Here is a 16734-nt window from a genome sequence, read left to right on the forward strand (position 1 = left end):
GGGAAAATAAACAGGGGCGTTCCTCAATCAAAGGCATTTGGTGCTTCACTGAGGGAATGAACGTTAGGCAGGCCTGCAGCCTTTGGGAGTTACACCTCTGACCTTGCTTTGGAGTCCTCTGCCCTCCTCTCCCTCCCTGTGATGCTCCCTCCTCATTTACCTTCGTTCACGGCTCTCTGTGATCCTGGGACCCCAGACAGATGCACTTCCTGTAGCAGCCACAGCTTTTCCTGTGCCAATTCTGACTGCTGACCTGTTATTGGCCATCAACTACTGCTGGGGGCGGGGGAGGTGCAGGACTCTCACACCACCACCACCATTATTTATTCCAATCTGGCACAAAAAGAAGGCAGGAAAGGTGGTTCAGCCATGGCTTACCAAATGAAATTACTGATAGTATTAGATCCAAAGAGGGGACATATAAAATTGCCAGAAAAAAACGCGAGAGCTGATTGGCAAGTTGTTCAGTGGTGCCAGCCAGCATGCAAGGCCCCTATCCCCTCAACGAGAATCCACCCTATTTCTGAATTGGCAGTGTACTGTTCTCCCATTTAGTTAAATACTTATAAACAAATTGAGAATATGTGTTGACAATGGGCTTGACGGTGGTGGGATTTGGGGGGAGAGATGGAGACGACTTGCTGTACAGAAACCTTGGTGAGATATATTGGCTGGAATTGTGTCTTAATCTGAATGCCATAGGCTGGAACCCACATTTGCTGAGGTTACGTTTCCTGTGCCCACCTGCTCCCAGAGTTGTCTTTGCCACCATTTCTGATGGCCAGTGCCACAGAACACTCACTTTTATGAAAAAGCTACCAATCATTAATGATCTTGGCTACAATCCTGAGCCTAGACTCCTGACTCATCTGTTTGATGGACAGTTATATCTGGTCTCACCACTCATACTTGACCCAGATTCCCCCTAGCTTCTGAGAGCCTGTGGCTGCTGGATCACCAGGACCCATGGAGAATCTTGACACTGTTTCCTCTTGCAATAATGGCATTATCAAAGGCAAATGGAAGATGCTCCCATCAGGTTAGTTGGAAGTTATGACCTGGAGATAAAAATCAGCTCAATTGGACAGCCTTTCAAGTCACTCCCCATGGAATTACAATGGTAATGTTTGTGAATCAGCTGTGTTGAGTAGACCACATCCTCCACATTCCTGACACAAGACTTCAGAAAAAGCTCTCTACTCTGAGCTTCATCACAGCAAGTGGTTAGCAGGAGGGCACAGAAAACGATTCAAGGATGCCCTCAAAGCCTCCATGAAAAATGCAACAACCCCGTTGACTTTTCACAAATATTTTTGAAGAATCATTGAAGGTGTTCGATGTCTAACTGTGGAGAAGTGGCTGAGTGAAGGTGATTGCCCAGAGCAGTTTCACTCCTTGTCATAAATAATGACGCTGTTGAATATTTTCCTTCAGGAAAAATGTGGGTTGTAAATATCAGTTAAAAGTTAAATCTGAATGTATGTATCGCAGCTGGAAGTTCAATGGTCTCTACCGTGCAGACTATGTTATTTGTCACATTATAATGCCAAGCATATTTAGTACGGAGCTTAAAAATTATTACAACGTAATGGAAAGTTCTTAGTCTTGGTCTCCTTGTGCTATAATTTTTCAAAAAGGTTTGCCTTTAAGTTATTGTAATTCTGGTACTGCATTGCAATGGATTGTACAGAGGCCTATGCAATGATATATCATAACTGGAGAGGCCACCCAAGTATGGTATGAATGTTAATGAAACCACGGCTGCAAGTAATCATCTGGTTACTGCAATAATTTTTCTTCTTGCATCATTACAACAATAAAACATTTATCTCCAGCTTGTTCAATATGGATTGTGCTGTATTACCAGACTGCCATCTGGTACAATACTGGGTTATAATAGTGAGAGACTTGATGATGTAAGTCCCAGCTGATTTGAATATTTTGATGTCCCAATTCCCACCATTTTTCTTCCAGTCAATGCACCTAATGAATAACTGCATAGTTAGTGCAACAGACTTGAAAATCAGCCTCCTGCTACTTAACTTGTATTAAGTAATTGTAATGATCTGTAAACCATAACTCATCCTAAAAATTGCATTAGTATTTTTAATAATTAATGGCAGTGGTTCATACTTGGTTCCTTCAGTCCCATCCTGGTTCAGGAAAAAAAATCTTTTACTCTGATTCCAGGAATATTCATTGCATAAACTTTGCATTATTCCAGCCGGATCTTTTTGAATCTTGGCTTATTTCTCATAAGGAGAATTTACCAAGATTTATGTCTGCTCTCCAGGATTAAGTGCCTGTAGAGGTTGACATTAACATGAAGTTGGGGATCTAATTGGTAAACCAGATCAAGTGTTAGTTGATGGTTTCTTCCTAATGGTCATATGTGGAGAAAGAAAACCATCAGGCCCAATTTGCAGTGTTATTTTAATGACCATTTCTCAATGATGCTAATTAAAGTCCTGCTGCTAGGTCTTACTGATTATTGGTGGTGTCTTGCATTTGCCATTATCAATTCTCTTGTTGCTGTCTGCTGCTCCTCATGTAAAATGCACATTTTTATCTCTGCAGGGGATCAATGCTTGAAAACCTGCAGGTGGCCCAGCATTGACCCATTCTAACTTCAGCAATGTATGTTAGAGTGACCAGAAACTAGGTAGGACCTTGATAGACTGACTGCCAAAGTTTCCTTGTGTGACGTGAACAACCCTCCTCTAAATGTGCCCTTCAAATGGAGGGCACAGGTTATCGAGTTCAAAGATACCAAGGAGTTGAGTGAAATCTGTGTTGTTTTTGGAGTGAAAAGAAGCAGACTGTCTGATTCTTTCATATTTCAGGAATTCTGGATGTCCCCTAACTCCAAAGGTACCTGCCACATTGATTCCCTTTGACCATGGAAATTTTCCTGAGGCCAGCAGTGCAGGGAATGCATGGATTTTTGTTGCAGTTATGAGTATTTCCTGGAGCACCAGAGGGCAGAGAAGTGGCAAAAGCTTTGACCGAATGCAAGCAATGCTTTTCACTGTTATGCCTCAGACTAGCTGCAAGGCCAGCAAGTGTCAACCTATCTATAGAAGAGGCTATGTGTGCCAATTTGCACATGATAGGCTGAACAAATAGCTGTTAGCCAACACTGCATTTGAACTGAGGAAGGGTCACCGGACCCAAAACGTTGACTCTGACTTGTCTTCACAGATGCTGCCAGAGCTGCTGAGCTTTTCCAGCAATTGCTGTTTTTGTTTCTGCATTTCAACTGCTATAGTCAAGATATTGTGTACCCTGAAATTCCTAACACGTTGAGTTCAACAAAGGTGCAATGGTGTAATTCACACAAGTCAAATAAGCATGTGGGGGCACAACAATTTCTCATTCAAATAAAATTTATTCTTTCTGTTCCCTAAATATGCTGATAGAATGTAACATTCAACCCCCATTTCCAATTCAAGATTATACAAATGGATGCTACTTCAGTGGGAGTATTTATGATTCATACCTTCCGCACCAAAAAAAAATGCTACCTAGTGTTTTCAAGGTCAGGTAAGGCTTCTACAATGGGAAAAGAAAAGGCTGTAGTGTAGCTTACGAAACACTCTTGAACACAGTAACAATGCAGTGAAATCCATGGCTGAGTCAGGATGCTGAATAGGGAGCGCTGAAACAGCATTTTGAGTGTTTCAGCATTCTGTGGGCTGTGTTTGTCTGAGGTGTAGATGTTAAAAGAAGAAGTGGGAACACAGTGACAATGTGCCACATTTGCAGCTCCAACAATCCAAGCAGGAGGGTTGACCCCCTGATTGCAGGCCCCTACTGCCTTCACAACTTTCTCCTGTCAAGGCTCTAGACTGCTGGCTGTCTAATTCACACCATCACTCAACTAGCACCCGTCATTACTCCCTTTCTCAGTTGTGGTGCGGACTCAGAAGCACTGCAACTTACAAGCCCCATCCATACCTCTTCAAAACTTGATGTGGGCAAGCAAAAAAAAATCCATTGTTGTCCATGAATGGATGTACTAACTCATTGACAAAACTCCAAAAACAAGCCACAGTGCCTCCACAAACATTGCTACAGCAGAAATCATATGTCTTACTTGCAAGTTGGATGCCTGACCATGTAAATAGCACTAATTGGAGGTCCTCCATGTAGCTGAATGCATGTTAACATTGTGTGTTTAGCGCAGGTATTCAGTGGACCAGCACAGTCAGAGTTTCAATAGCATCCATCAAAGCAGTCAGAATGTTGATTTAACTTCATGATTTAATCACTGTTTATACTTCCAGAACATGCACTACACACCTCTATTTGGGTTTTCTCCCATAGAGTGCACTATTTTTAAACTTTTGCATCTTCCATAGTGGCAGAACATTGCTACTGTTATGAATGTGAGACTTTATATGGCAGTCGTGTATAAGCTGTGTGTTTTTACAAATATAACAAAAAGAGGAGTATTTGGGAATGGGGAATGGTTGTAATGATGAATTACACATAGAAACAGGCCCATGTCATTGGGTTGCTATGGGGACAGAGGTTCAGTTTCAGACTCATAGAAACCTGAGTGCCAGTTTCTGTAACCTGAACACAGGTTCTTAAGATTGGATGCCTGCAGTCAGGAAGATTCTACAAATTTTTTTTAGAAATTCATTCATGGGATGAGGGCATTGCTGGCTAGGCCAGCATTTATTGCCCATCCCTAATTGCCCAGAGGGCAGTTAAGAGTCAACATTCTTGTGGTCATCACTGAGTTGGTAGGGGTGGGGGGGGGAGCGGTGGGGGGCTGGTGGTGGTGGTGGTGGTGGTTAGGGTTAGCGCCAGGGACCTGGGTTTGACTCCACTCACAGGTGACTGTCTGTGTGGAGTTTGCACATGCTCCCCACGATTGCGTGGGTTTCCTCTAGGTGCTCTAGTTTCCTCCCATAGTCCAAAAGAGCAGGTTAGGTGCACTGGACATGCTAAATTGACCATAGTGTCTGGGGATGTGCAGGCTAGATGGATTAGCCATGGGAATTGCAGGGTGGCAGGGGTGGGTCTGGGTGGGATACTCTTTGGAGGGTCGGTATGGACTCGATGGGCCGAATAGCCTGTTTCCACACTGTAGGGATTCTATGATGATTAGACTCTTAATTGCAGATTCTTTATTGAATTCAAATTCCACCATCATCCATGGTGCGATTTGAACCCTGGTCCCTAGAACATTATCTGTGTCTCTGGATTAATAGTCTAGCTACAACACCACAAGGCCATTACCTCTCCACTATGGAATGGTGAGTAGAACCTGGATGTAGAGATCTCACCTCCAATTTCTGACAGTTCTGATAATTTCCCACCAGGGCAAGGAGGTGGGATGTGATTCACACAAGAGGAAATTCAAACCCAGTGAGTTTAATGCGAGTTCAAAGAGACCAGATTTTAGCAGTTCTGAGGACCTTAGTCCACAGTGTTAGAGCCATTGATGGAGTACATGTAAATACACTTAAAGACTGGATAAGATCTGTATAAAGCTCATAATTTGAAAGTTTTTAAAAAAAACTTCTACTGTTTAAACTTTAAAAAAGTGCCAGCTGCCAGTGAGAGATTAAAACACAACAATCTGTTGGACTGATTGGATTGACAGACTCATCTGGTGAAGGTGAAAAGAACATCTCTGTGTCATCTGAAAACTGTGTCATATACATTAATAAGCTGTAACTTCAAAGAACAGCAGTCCTAACACCAAAGCCTGGCCATCAAAAAGGTTTCTGATTGAACGTCATTGATTTGAAATGTAAATTATTTTTCTTTCTCTACAGATGCTACCTGACCTGTTGAATATTTTCAGCAATTTCTTTTTATATAATACACTGTTCCTGTTTGAAAAATGCCCATGTTTATCATACCCATGTTTTCCCTTTTAAAATTTTGTTATTGTGTTTACCCCAAAATCACTTCTGACGTGAAGTCCTGTGCATGTCGTCAGTTAACAGACCTATTATACAGACTTTTACCAAATGCCTTTGAAAGTCCACATGCACAACATTAACCATATCAACATCATAAATCTTCACCCAATCCCCCCACTACTTCAAAGAATTTAATTAAACTAGTCAGATATAACCTGCCCTTCACAAATCCACACTGGTTTTAATTTATTAATCCATATCTTTACAAGTGACAATTAATTTTGTCCAGAGCATATTTGAACATTTTCCCCACCACTGACTGTAGTTGTCGAATGTATTTCTCTTTCATTTTTTGAACAGGGCAATAATTGCAATTGTCCAAGAGATCGGAATATTCTGGCCAGAGCTTCCAGCCTCACATCCCTCAGCAATCTAAGGCGCATTCCGTCCAGACAGGATAATTTTTCTACTCACTGCCAACATCGATGGAATTCGTTTTTATTTTTATCCCATCCAATTTCTCCACTAGTCCTTCCTTCATTGTGGCACTAGCATCATCCTCTTCTTCAAGGAAGATAGATGCAAAGAATTCATTAATGATTTCTGCCATGCTCTAAACTCCACAAGGCCTTCTTTGTGATCCCTATTCAGTCCCATCCTTCCTTTGACCACCTTTTTCCTATTTATTTGTTGATAAAATACTTGGCCTGGACTCATGCCTATTGAGGACACATGAAATGTTCGGGAGTCTCCAGATGTCCCATGAATTGCAGGCAATGGGTCTCAGCTGCTCCATCACATGACTGAACAGTTTATATACTTATGCTTTGTACAAATAAACTTACATATACAAAACTATAAAAGATTGTCCTTTATGTTATATATCTGGTTTGGCTTTTATTAATAATTATTATTTATTTATGTCTACCATATTTTATTTAATGCAATTTTAATCCCTTTTATATCCTCAACTTACACCATTCATCTAATTGGTTATTTATAAATGTACTTATTTACTCTTGCTTCTTGGTTTAAATTACTTAGCACTGGTTGATCCCTGTGCACTGAATTTAGATTCCCGCTGAATTTCTGTTTTAAAACGTTTGCTGTTTGTAATTCCCTACAGTTCACCAAGCTATAATTATAAACATTTTTCATTACAGTCCATAACTGTTACAGAGTTTGTATTAATAGTAAATCCCAGCAATTAATATCTGTATCCAGAATATTCCTCACTCTGCACATATCATTTGCAGTCACTGTGCAGTTAAGAGCTTGTGTAACAGACAATTTGGCTTTCACCTGTCCCAATGCTAAATTTAGAAAGGATACCAGAATAACACAAAAGCAAATAAATAATCTACAATTCAGAGCCAGCGATACACAAAATGACAAAACACCACTAAACCACATACAACACAAAACAACACACCTTCCCTCATGCTGAATAAATACAAAGGTTACTACCAGAAGACTCAGAATAACTACTTTAAATAGTAATATAACAACACAATAAGAACTAAACAAACTTACCACAGATCAATACAGTACTGCAACAGAAACAGCACAGGAAATACTACCTGCAGAAACAGAACAGATTCAGGACAACACAGAAAAAAAAATACCAGGAACCTGAAAGGAGCAGCATAGTTTAATACTTAGATGGAGTGGGTTAAAATGAAGAAGAAAATAATAGAAAAGTTAAGCCACCATAATCGATCATCATGTCCCACAACAGCAATTACTCCAAGTACTCGATTCTGCAACATCCACATTTTGCTCAAGATGCTCAATTGACTTTGCAAAGGCCTATAAAGAAATTGAGGTACTATCCAGTTATAGACCATTAGTATTTTCACATGATACCATTTTCAAACAAGGTTACCTCTCAATCCATGGTTGCCTCAAATCAAATTTGAAAATTAAAACTACATTGGTCTTTTTGAAAAAAATATTACTCCCTCTTTAAGCAGTCCTCTATTTACAGTCTATCACACCATTTGTAAAAGCCAACAGATGATGCTCCCTTTGTTGGGCACATCTCCATGACTAGTTTACTTTTGGGGTATGGATGCAGAGCGACGAGCTAATAATATTTTGTATAATTGTCAAATGTTTCAAAACAATAATCCAACAATAACTAAGTAAAAACACTGGGCCTACAACACATCTTTTGCAGAGCTATGGGGCTCAGCAGAGGTACAGTTCGTCGAATAGCCTTTTTTTATGCTGTATGGTTCTATTATTCTATCTGAATTATTTTTATCATTATCAGCAACACAATGTCCATTCAAGTGTGCTGTTGACTGACATATCGTCCTCGTTCACTGTTAGAGACACATGTCAGAGAACTATGTAAATAGCCTGACCTATTTTATTATGTAAGGTCAGTCGATTAGTATGCAAGTACACAGAGCATCTCTGCACCAGTGGCTTTTCAGGCTGTACTTCTCAATGTGTCACTGATTACAGCCTAAAATATGGAACGCTCACCTTTTAAACAGAACCTAGGCAAACTGGGAGAAAACAGGATTGGAGGAGCTGTAAGGTAGGATGAGAGGCTAAAACACTCCTGTTTAAGTATTACACCATACCCGTAAAATTTTAAACAATTTTTTGAAATTCTTTACTATACATGGGTTTAGATTTATTGTAGAAATATCAAAACTTAGGAAAATATACATTCTAGAGAAATTTACAAATGCACAATGCAACCCGACGTCATGCCTCGTTTGACTTTTCCAGCTGCTTTGTTTAGACGTATTACCCTAGGAGTTTTGGGTATGTTGAAATGTAAGAGTATGCACAAAGATTAAAAATTCAATTTACAGCAAAGCTGAAGAATAGAACAGATGCTTAGTTAATGGCAGATAAGCCAACTGTGGAAGTTCACCTGGTTCCAGGTCAAATGATAAGATATTTAAGCCTACCCTGAGAACCATTCTGGCTCACTGTATTGAAATCACACTATTATTTTTAAAAATAGAATGAGGAGCCTTCAGTCGGGCAGATGTGAACTTAGGTCAAACTGCCTGATCAGAGTCAGGGCAAATCAGTTGGTAAGTTTTGCTAAGAACATAAACAAATAGGAGCTAGAGTAGGCATATGGCTTCTTGAGCCATTCAGCTTCATTCATCCACTATTCCCCCTCAACTTCATTTTCCCACCCACTCCCCAGATTCCTTAGTCCCCTATTGAATGAAGAAAGGTCTCAGCCTTAAATACATTCTATGATGAAGAATCCACAATCTTCTGAGGTATAGAATTCCAAAGATTCACAACCCTTTGAATGAAAAAAGTCTCATTTCAGTATCAAATTATTGACCCCTTGCCCTGAGATTTTGTTCCCATGTTTTTGATTCTTCAGCCAGTGAAAACAATCTTTCAGTGTTTACCCTACAAAACCCGTTCAGAAAATGCTGTTTCAATTTGACCACCTCTTATTCTTCTAAACTTCAGAGAATGTATGAAAATTTAATTTGTTTCTCATCATCCTAGGTACATCCTCGTTCTGAAGGACATTGGATTCAAAACATTACTGTTTCTTTCTCCATAGATGCTGCCAGACCAGCTGAGTTTCTTCAGCAATTCCTGTTTTATTTTAGATTTCCAGCCTCTGCATATTTTGTTTTTTTTCAAGTATATAAATATAGACAAAAGCTAAGTGTGCATGAGTGTGGTCTCATCAAAAGCTTTTTTGTTATGTATTCCAAACCCCTTGCAATAATTGCCAATATGCTATTTGCTTTCCTAATTGATTGCTGTACCAGCATTCTAACTCTTTGTGTTTCTTGTAGGAGTGTACCAAAATCTTACATCAAAATTTACACATTTCACACCTTTCAGAAATATTCTCTAAGTCTATTTCACTGTCAAAGTGCAGAACCTCAGACTTCACTAGATTAAACACCAGCTACCACCTTGTTGCCCACTCACTTAACCTGTCTTTTCTTCTTTATAGCTTTCTTGTGTCTTCCTCACAGCTTATATTTCCACCTAACTTTGAATCATCAGAAAACTTACTCCTGGACTTTCCATCTAATTTATTAATATAGATTGTAAATAGCTGCAGTCCCAGCACTGCTCCTTGTGACACTCAGTCATAGTTTGTCACGTTGAAAATCCCCTGTTTATCCCTACTCTCTGCTTCTTGTCCATTAAGCAAACCTCTATCCATGCTAATATATTATTCCCAATCCCATGAGATGAAACCACTGGCAAAATATATGTGAGAACATATGCAGAGGAATACAGTATCTAGTTTTAGGAAATGTAATGAGGAGCATCAATTGTTGCATCCTGAAATCATGTTATGCTGTGATTAGATTTGGATAACTAAAGTAACTCCAACTCATAAAGTATATGGAGTCTGTTTATGCAGAAATCTAGTTATGCTTAACCTAGAATGATATCTAGACCACAGAGTAATTCATGACAACAGTTCATATTAACTTGCTGGTAATACTGTAGCACTTTGTAGAAAAAGGTTAAGTCATGACTAATATAATCATGCTCAAGTGATATGATTACACTTCTGATGCAAATTAAATAGTTGTGATAAGCTTTGCATAATTCAATGACCTTTCTTAGATCTAATTAATGTTAATACAACAGAAAGCTTTCTTTCCAACCAGCTTTCTGGAGTAATAGTCCTCTTTTAATATATCTCTACACGGAAAATGAACTTACCTTTTTTTGTGAGAATGGAGCTATAAATTAAGTGTTGGGTGAATCTCATGACAAGAGGAAATTAAACATTGGTAAATTTAAAAGCAGGGCAACAAGGCAAAAAATGAACATCTTAGGATGGTGCAAAGGTGGTATGCCATTGAATGAAATTTGTGTGTATCTGGGAAATGAGACAGAAAGAAAATCTGTTAATGTTCCAAAAGGGGTTGAAACAGGATAATTCTGGATTTGCCATAATCAACTGTGATATGTTCTGGCTCATCCACAATTCACTGAAGGCCAGACAATTCAGATTTTTAAAACTCTAATCAAGGGTTCTGATTGAGGCATAATGCTGGATATTATTACTTCAAGCTGGCCTGATGCTATATATATTGTTTTCTTGGGATATAATGCATGGATGAGGAATAGAAAGGGGCCAAGGATAGAGATTTGATATTTATCCTTTTCTTTGAGATACACAACAGGTAACCATGGTACATATTTACAACATTAATGCCCACACTTTTGTGTTATATAATGGACATCATCAATACTCATTATAGTTCTTATGTACTATCTACTAACTGGAATATGGCTTAAACCAACAGTTTAAACAAGAAGTGGAACAGGCAAGTGGAGTATAAAATGAAATGTGAAAAAATGAGAAGATATTCTACATCAGAGATCAAATATAAACTCTTGCAATGTTTTACTGTTTTTTTACACAGTTTATGATGTCAAAAAGGACTACTGAATATGTTGCAAAGTTAAGAGATTGGGGAGGTCAGTAGGGAGGTCAAAAACTGGACTGCAGTGGAGCTGCTGTAATCAAAGGGGTTGCAATGTCTCAAATTTGGGCCCAAAAACTGGTTTAGGAGAGTACTTAGCTAAAGAACTAATCTCTACAATTAAAGAAAAAAAAATTGTTCCAATACACAGAAGGTTTAGCATTTAAATTGTCTTTTTGAATAGAAAAGTAATTAAACAAATAAATTGTTTGGAAGAGTTTTTACAACTGATCAACATCTAACCGAAAGCAATAATTGATCAATAGACATCCATAATTCTGAATTATGTCTGCTTTCATTTTTTTAAGATTACCAAGAAAGCTACAAGCATTTGGATTTATTTCTCTTGCTATTTATCTAATGATGACAACTGCTTGCCTGAGAAACACCTGCTTTTGTTTCTTCAGGAGGTCTTTACATTTATGAAAGGTTTAGAGAGATTAAGCATCGTGAACTTTGTTCTACTTGTGAAGAAGTCTAAAACAAAGCTTATAATTGCAAGACCAATAAGGATTTCATGAGAAATCTCTTTCCAGTGAGTGATTGTAATGTGGAATTTACGACTACAGGAGTGGTTGACAAAAATAGCAAGGTGAATTTAAGAAGAAGCAAGATAACTACTCAGGGGTGAAGGCAGTAGTGGACATGTGATAGATTTAAATAGTATGGGAAGATGTTCCTGAGGAGCATAAACACCAGCATAGACTAGTTGGGTAAATGACCTCTTTTTGTACTGAACATTCTACATAATTCTACGAAAATTGAAGCAAATCCAATGCTTTAATCCAAAGAACCTGTAAAATGTATGATCAGCTTGCTTCAGGTTGTATTGTTTTAGTTACTGCAAGAGACAAGTATGATATCAGACATATGAGATAGGGGCAAAAGTAAGGCATTCAGCCCCTTGATCCTGCTAAACCATTCAATAAGATAACGGTTGATATATTTGTGTTCCGAATTCCACATTTCCATCTACTTTTGGTTCCCTGGTCTAACAAGAATATATCTACCTTTGCTGCAAAAGAAAATTAATGACCCTGCCTCCAGTGCCTTCCAAGACAAAAAGTTCCAAAGTTGTGCAACCCCATGATGAGAAAAAAAAAGTTCTCCTCATTCTCTGTCCTATAAGGGCAAGCCCTCATTTTAAAACAGTACCCTGAGGTCTGGACTGAAATGCAAAAGGAAACATTTTTTCCAGGTCCACCTAATCAAGGCCATTCAGAATTTATACGGTTCACTTAACTGAATCTTCAATCTCCTAAACTCCAGTGGAAACAAGGCCATCCTGTCTAATCTATGTTCAATTCATACATAAATCCAATAAACCTTCTCTGAACCACCTGTGATCCATTTACTGTCTTCCTTAAGTAAGCTTACTAAATTGCCCATAATATTCAAGATGGAGTTTCACTGTCCTTTATGACTGAAGCATAACATCCTTCTTTTATGTTCAATTCCTCTTTTAAGAGAGGATAGCATCCCATTAACCTTCCTCTATCAGCATTAGCCAGGCTGTACCTGCACACTAACCTTTTGTCACTCATGCACTAGCACACACAAATCTCTCTGCACCTCAGAATTCTGCAATCATTCTCCATTTATATAATACTTCGTGTTTTTATTCTTTTTGCCAAAGAGAACAACTTCATATTTTCCCACATAATAGTCTATCTGCCAGATTCTTTGACCATTCACTCAACCTTCAGTATCCACTTTCAACTGCTTTCTGTTTTCAGAACGTATTTTCCCTCTTAACTTTGTATGGTCTGTTAATTTAGCCACCATGCCTTCATTCTCGCAATCTAAGTCATTGATGTAAATTGTAAAAAGTTGACGCTCAACCACAGATCTCTGCAGGACTCCATCCATACACGTTGTCTCCAAACAGCCAGTCAATCTTCTATCCATACTTATCTGTTATCCCTTATAATCTGAGCTTTTATTTTTCACGGAAACCTTTTCACCGATCTTCTGGGAATGAAAGTCCAATTTTTCATGTCTAAAGGCTCATCTTTATTCACAGTTCATGTTACTCCTTCCAAGAACTCCAGTAACTTGGTTAAAGATGATTTTCCTTAACAAAAACAGGCTTGACTCTTCTAATATCTTGATATTTTCTTAGTGTGCAGCTATAATCTCTTCAATGATTCTAATACCTTCCCCATGTTAGATGTCAAGCTCACTGGCCTTTACATTACTGTTTTCCACCTCCCTTTCTTCTTGAATAGAAGGGTTATAATTGCTGTTTTTCAGTTTGCTCAACCCATTTTCTGACTCAAGTGAATTTTGGAAAATTAATACCAATGCATGTATTAGCCAATTAGTCACACATTTTAAGATTCCTTCTCTCCATTTCACCTCCTAATTTACAGCTATTGTTGGAATGTTTTTGTATCCTCTATAGTGCAAACATGAGCAAACTATTTTATTAAATTCATTCAACATTTCCTTCACAATATACAGTTTACTGAGCATTCTCTTTCCCTAAGGGACACTTTACTTACGCTTTGCCTTTTCAGAAACCTTGTAGAAACTCTTATTAGCTGTTTTTATATTCTGAGGTAACTTCCCTCCGACTTTAATTTCTTCCTCCTGATTAATCTTCTCATCATTTTTTGTTGAGCTTTATAACGATGAATAGAGATAGGGACTTGTAGCATATTAAGCCTGTTTCACATGCAGTTAGTACAATGTGATCTATCACAGTTTCTATTTCCGCTTATTTAATCCAGAAGAAAATAAAGTGGGACAAAGTAATAATGCTCTGACTGAAGACTGAATCCAAGCTTCTGCCACCTGGTCTGAGCTGCCTAAGACGAGGTGGGTAATGAGCAACAACATATAGAAAAGTTCTGGCTAACAAATGAAGATCACTTAAACTCCTTAAAAACAGAAATATATAAAGGTCATAAGACAAAAAAAATGATAAAAAAATGTTTTTAAGATGAGACATAGAATCCTCTCCTCATTTTCAGATGGTTTACAAAGTGAACTGTTCCCTTCAAGAGTCCTGAACAGGAGGAAATAATACAAGTGAACCGAAGGGAATCAGTAGCTAAAATAAGTGGAATAAACATCCCTATTTAAATTAAGAATAATTAAAAGTATCTATTGTTTGTTTGTTAAATTAAAGAGCTGAAGGTTTAGACTAAGAGGATTGAAATCAGGAAATACTTTCATTTAAATAAAATTATGTCAAACGTTCAGCTCAGAAGCCAACTGTGTTGGTCTTATGCTTGATGTGGGCCCCTTCCTCATTCTATTCCATCTAACACTGACCAAGGGTTAGGGGCGGCAGTGCAAGATATAACCAAGATCAAAATGAGATAAACTAAATAAAGTAGCCGTGATAAAATGAAACGTGGTTAGGATTTTGAAATCCTGCAGATTGTACAATGCAGAAGGGCTAAGTGAAATGTAATCTTACCATAACACTTGGTATATGTTATTACATGGAATATAGCCACAAAACATGATAAGAAACTTTACCATCAACACTCTATTCATGGCAGACCTGTTTTAATCTTTTGAACCTCTGCCTTCTATTGTATCTTCTTTTATTTATGCTTCTATAGTTGAGTTGGCAAATAAACAATTTTAGATCTTGCTAAGAATGAAATGTGTGATTTTCCCTTTCATAAAACTTGTGCTATATTTTTCGAAAGAATTTTAATAATAGTTTTCTTTCTTCATAGAACAGAATAAGTTTGCTCTGAAACTCTGAAATAATTGTTAACAGTTTGTAAATATAAGTTATTTTTATTCTTCTCTCTGGTAACATGATACAGACCAGTGATGCTGCTTTTGAACATACACCCTGTCGAGGAAAGCATTGCAGGGCATCCCATTCACAGTCACTGAAACTTAAATGGACTGTACTGGCAGTGCAGAGATGGCACATGTTCTAATAATAGTATAGCGTGAAGAACCTACAAGCTGAGCCAGTGCCAGTGGATAGCCTTATGTATCCACACTGTGACAATGCAGCTACTATGCTTTGTGTGGGCTTTTGTGAAACAAAGTAACTGAGGACTGTGTGATTTCAGACACTGTTTTGTTGGATTTAAGAAATATAGATAAAGATAAGTATGTTCAAAATGATAACTCTTCAAAAATTTTGAATGTCTCATTGTCACCTTTTTAAAGTAATATTCTTCACTTGTTTACATCATTTCATGACAAAAACACATTGCTGGAACATAAAACTTAAGAGCAGGAGTAAGCACTTGTCCCTTTGAGTGTGTGTCACTGCTCAAGAAGATCATGATTGATCTGGTAGTGGATTCATTTTCACTTTCTTGGCTGTTGCCCATAACCCTTAACTCTCTTCTCTACCAAAAATCATTCCGACTCAGCCTCGAATGCATTTAAAGATCCAACATCCACTACCTTTGGGAAGAGAATTCCACACTCAAATAATGCTCTGAAAGGAAAAGAAAATCACCTCTAATTTTAAAATGGAGAGGCCTGATTCTTAAATCATCTACACTAGTTTTAGTCTTCCTCACAAGAGGAACCATGCTCTGGAATTCTACCCAAATAGTCCTGTCAAGATCTTATATGATTCAATAACATCATCGCTCATTCTACTAAACTCCGACGGGTATATATCTAACCTTTCATTATAAGGCAATCCTTTAATTCCAGGAATACGTCACATGAACCTTCTCTGACTTTCTTCTAAATTATATCTATTTCTGAATAAGGAGACTAAAACTGTACACAGTACTCCGATGTGGTCTCACCAATGCCCTGTACACATGCATTAGCAGAGTTCTATAATCTCTTTCTATTTAAATTGAATGCTGTTTATCTATTCTTCCTGCCAAAATGGACAAGTTTACATTTGCTTATATTATACTCCATCTGCCAAAATTTTGTCTACTCACTTAACTATATCCAATCAGAGTTTCTACCTCTTCTTGACTACTTAGATTCCTATACATCATCATATCATCAGCAAATTTAACTACCACACATTCAGTCCCCTCATACAAATCATTGATTGAGATTGTAAATAGTTGAGATTCCAGGACTGTTTGCACTGGCATTCCACTAGTAGAGTTTGCCAACTCAGTAAAGACCAATATATTCCTTTCCTCTGCTTCCTGTTAGTTCAGCAATCCTTTACCCGTGTTACCATGTTACCACTACACCCTGTACTCTTAACTTGTGTAAAAACTTTTGATATGGCACTTTATTAAACAACTTTGGATATCCATTAGTTCCTCTCTATCTACCATGAATATGATTTTGTCAAAACAAACTGTAATAGATTCATTAAACATTTATTTCCACTCACAAAGCCATGCTAGTTTTCTCTGATCACATTGTGATTCTAAGATTCCTGCTATAACTTCCTCAATAAGGTTTCCAACACATTCTCCATGACA

Source organism: Rhincodon typus, chromosome 5, assembly GCF_021869965.1.
Source record: "Rhincodon typus isolate 14 chromosome 5, sRhiTyp1.1, whole genome shotgun sequence".
NCBI lineage: Eukaryota > Metazoa > Chordata > Chondrichthyes > Orectolobiformes > Rhincodontidae > Rhincodon > Rhincodon typus.